Consider the following 4,657-nt stretch of genomic DNA (forward strand, 5'->3'; position numbering starts at 1 on the left):
ATTAAGTCACTGAAGAAAAAAAAATGTAGAAGATACTAAAAAATGGAAATATGTCTTATGCTCTTGGATAAGTAGGATCAACATAGTGAAGATGGCAGGCTTATCAAAAGCAATCCATAGATTTAATGTGATTCCCCTCAAAAAAAAAAAACAAAAAAACAAAAAAAACCCATCCAAGTTTTTCACAGACCTCAAAAGAAAAACACTTAACTTCATACAGAAAAACCAAAAACTCAGGATAAACAAAATAATCCTGTATGATAAAGAAACTTCCAGAGACATTACCATCCTGACTTTGAGCTCTATTGTAGAGCTAAAGAAATGAAAATATCTTGGTATTGGCACAAAAACAGAGAGGTAGACCAATGGAATTGAATCAAAGACCCTGATATTAATCCATACACCTATGAACACCTGATTTTTTGACAAAGAAGCTGAAATTATACAATGAGGGTGAAGAATAGAAAAAAGAACACATCTTCAACAAATGGTCTTGGTAAAACTGGATGTCAACATGTAGAAGAATGCAAAGAGATCCATATTTGTCCCCATGCACAAAACTCAAGTCCACATGAATCAAAGGCCTTAACATAAATCTAGCAGACTGAACCTCAAAGAAGAGAAAGTATGAAGTAGTTTTGAACACATTGACACAGGAGACAACTTCCTGAATATAACACCAGTAGCATAGACATTGAGATTGATAACAATGGGACCTCCTGAAACTGAGAAGCTTCTGTAAGGCAAAAGACACAGTCACTAAGACAAAGCAGCATCCTACAGAAAGGGAAAATATCATCACCAACCCCACATCTGACTGATCTCCAAAATAAACAAAGAACTCAAGAAACTGGACGTCAAAAAAAAAAAACCCAAATAATCCAATTAAAAAAAATAGGGTACATCTAAACAGAATTCTCATGAGAGGAATTCAAATGGCCAAAAGACACTTAAGAAATTGTTCAACATCCTTATCTCTCAAGGAAATGCAAATCAAAACAACTAACTGTGAGATATCATTTCACACCTGTCAGAATGGCTAAGATCAAAATCACTAATGACAACTTATACTAGAAAGGATGTGGAATAAGGGAAACACTCCTCCATTGCTGGTGGGAATACAAACATATACAGCCATTTTCAAATAAGTATGGTGGTTTCTCAGAAAATTGGGAATCAATCTGACTTAAGGCCCAGAAATATCACTGTTGGGTATATACCCAAAGGGTGCACAGTCATACTAAAAGGACATTCGATCAACTATGTTCATACCAGCATTATTCATAATTTCCAGAACCTGGAAACAACCTAGATGTCCCTCCACTGAAGAATGAATTTAAAAAATGTGGTCCATTTACATATGGTAAAAAGCAATGACATCTTGAAAATTTTAGGCAAATGGATGGAGTGTGAGAAAACTATCCTGAGTTGTAATCCAGACTCAAACATGCTTATGTACCCACTCATAAGTGGATATTAGACTTAAAGCAAAGGATAACCAGCCTTTTGGCTGTATGCAGGGAGCTGACCCCTATTTACATTTTCTAAGCCTTTGGTGAGCTGGCGCTTTCGTTTCTATCCCTACATTCTTCTTTCTTGCCTGTTTGACATCCTGGTTAGAAACTTCCCATCATGACATGGTTTGTCCCAGTACCTCCACGTAAGGGCTGACCACCTAGGATGTAGAACCAATAAAGGACCCTTCAGAAGGTCCTTTTCACAAGGAGACACTATGAACATATGACTGCAGCCTAACAAACCTCAGAAGTTCCTCACTATTAGCAGCATACTGGGTCCGCAAACACTGCATTCCCTTTTGTTTCTGTCCTTGTTCTTACATAGACTCCCTTGCAGCCTAAGAGCAATTGACGACTTTTGCCCAGGGCCACTCTCCAGGATTGTCTGAAGACTCACTTGCTTTATGAGGAGTCCCAACTGCTATTCGGCATGTGGACTGTTGACCTTCCTCTCCAAGTTTCTCTTCTCAAATAATCCAGTTATGTGATCACCAGCCATCTGGTTTCTTATTTGACTTCTCTCTTAATTAATTGAAAGGCTTTGGCCTTTCGATTGTGGTTTAATCCCTTTCTCTTATGGGATTGGAACATTCTCCTCAGAAGGCAGCTATTTCTGTTAGCCTGGCTACTTCCACTAGCTTGACCCTGGAGCTGAGTATGGGAACTGAGATACAATTGTTGCTGCTCACCCTGTATCTTCCGGCTGCTTTCTTCTTTGCTGCCATTCCTCAGTTTTCTCATGGGGCCTGTCATGAATGGTAGTCCTTCAACAGAGGATGGGGTCTTCCTTTCTCAGCCAGAGCTGCCACCACCCTGCCACCACCCTCTCCCCCAAGTTGGTAAGAGTTCTGTGAGTACCATTCGAGGACTTCTGTCCTGGATTTTGCCCACTGATTTTGCCTCTACCTGACCTCCAACCCACAATATACAGAGCCTGAAGCAGAAGCTGCCTTTTCTAGCCATTTTTTTTCCTGAGTTATTTCTGCAGCACATGGAAAGTGATGTAGCCTGGGCCTTGGGCTCACTCTCCCCAATTGTCTTGGCCTCATTGAGCCCTGATGTGGATGGAGATTGCACCACAACAGAGCTTGACCCTGCAGGGTGGGAGGGACTCTGGCTGAGTTGTGATCATCTCTATCTTCTTAAGACCTACCTGCCCCCCCTACCTTCTTCATTCTCTTCCTCCTCTACAATGTCCTCAAAGCTGAAGCTCAAGAAATGTGTTTTTCTCTGTTCTCTAGGTCGTTCAGACAGAAGTTCTTTATGAGGCATTTTGCCCTGGCAAGGACCATTGACACTTCCTCCCCAGCTGGGCCTCTGGAGACCACACCAGGCCCTCCAGTCCTAGGTGTCAAACAGCAACTCCATCTCCTCTTGTGCTGCTGGGACTGTTCATAAGGGATTGGCTGGTGATGACACATCCACTAGGGAGAGGTAGACTCATGACTTTGAGAGGCTGAGTCTGAGTCATGGAGGGAGAATCTTGAAAGATGGAGCAGGAATGGTACAGAGAGAAGAGCTGCTCAGTTTTATGGGGGCTGAAGAATCTGCCCCTGACCCAGCAGGAGTAGGTGGTGGAGGAGAGGCCTCTGGGATGACCTCAGGGGGAGCAGGGCAGCCTCTGTGGCAAAACTGTCCCTTACTGCTCTGAAGTAAAGGAGGAGGAGGAGGAGGAGGAGGAGGAGGAGGAGGAGGAGGAGGAAGAAGAGGAGGAGGAGAGGGAGGAAGTCTCTTGGAGTTCTTCATACCACCCAAGGCATCCCAGATCTGACTCAGCATTTTCTGTTCTACTGTCACTGATATCCACACAGCCATAGCCCTAAAGATGCCTGCCGGAGAGAACATGTTTATGACTAATGTAGAAGGCCATTCAGACTACATTCTGGAGACAACTGATGCACGTCATGTGCTGGCCTGGATGTCTGACATTCACCTAAGTCCTGCCATGCTATCAGCCTCCATCACACGACCCTACCCTTTGTCCCTGGGACCTCCTTGCTCACAAAGGATAACACAGACAGCCTGGAGTTGCCCTTCCTGAATCATTCAGAGTCTTCCCAGCCAGGATCTGCTGCTGCGACCCAGTGAGAGTAATGATCGCCAGATGCAGGGGTCTTATTGGAGCCCTTCTGACCAGACATCATCATCCTTCTCTTCTAGTACTGCCTCCCACTTGGACTCAGTGGAACTGCTTCCTCCGGAATTGCTCCCTCATATTCCCATTTAGGAGGGACTTCCAGCAGGGATAGTTCATCCTCTCTCAACCCCTTTCCATTCCCTGAATACTCCAGAAGCAGCCACAGAGTCATTCCTGCTCCACAAAGAGTCAGAGGGCGCTGAGGGGAATCAGACCTTCTCAGGATATCCTTGGTTCCATGCCATGCTTTCTCTACTCAAAGCTGCCCAGTTAGTGCTAGGAGGAGGCACTGGCTCCCATGGTATATTTCTGGTACCTCAGAATGAGAGAAGATGTGGTAAAAAAAAAAGTCCTCACTTTCAACTTCCAGGGCAAGGCCAAACACCTGTGCTTGTCACTGAATGGGAAGGGTCACTGGTAGGTCCCACATCTGCGTTTCCAGACAATTTTGGATATGCTTGACTTCTTCCCAGTGCATCCCATCCCTGTAGAGTCTGCAGGCCCCAGTGATGTTGTCCTTGTCAGCTATGTGCCCTCCCAGCAGAAGCAGGGCCAGAAGCAGGCTGGGAGCCATATGGGGTGTGCAAGGGTGACCAATGCAACCCTGATTCTTGTTATCTTGGGCAAGTACTCAGACAATGGGCCATACAGCTCCAAACTTATTACGGTTAGTACTCTATGTTGAAGGTAGTCCTTGACTCCTCTGTTTTGCTCCAATAGTGCTCTGCTTATGATGATGCAGCAGAGACCCAAGTCCATACAAATTTGGAATTTGGACTTAATGTCACCCTCGACATGCTTACTGGCCATGAACAATAAATACACTGATCCTGTATCACAACCCATGATTGGCGTGCATGCCTATTACCAAAAAGTATCTTACCTAGCCTTCAAGACCCTCAAATTTTGTACTCCCCAAGACAGTGTAGGCTATTTCCACAATCTGGTCCAGTAGGCTGTGCAACCATTTCCCAAATTTCTGAGCTGTGTCACCAAAATCATA

General features: G+C 44.5%; 1 pseudogene; it reads left to right on the forward strand.

Moving 5' to 3' along the window:
* Window positions 1-2,268: 2,268 nt before the first annotated feature.
* Window positions 2,269-4,326, forward strand: LOC125407915 (SH2B adapter protein 1 pseudogene; annotated as a pseudogene).
* Window positions 4,327-4,657: the final 331 nt, after the last annotated feature.

The sequence above is a fragment of the Myodes glareolus genome, chromosome 18 (genome assembly GCF_982192425.1).
Source record: "Myodes glareolus chromosome 18, mMyoGla1.1, whole genome shotgun sequence".
NCBI classification, from domain to species: Eukaryota; Metazoa; Chordata; class Mammalia; order Rodentia; family Cricetidae; genus Myodes; species Myodes glareolus.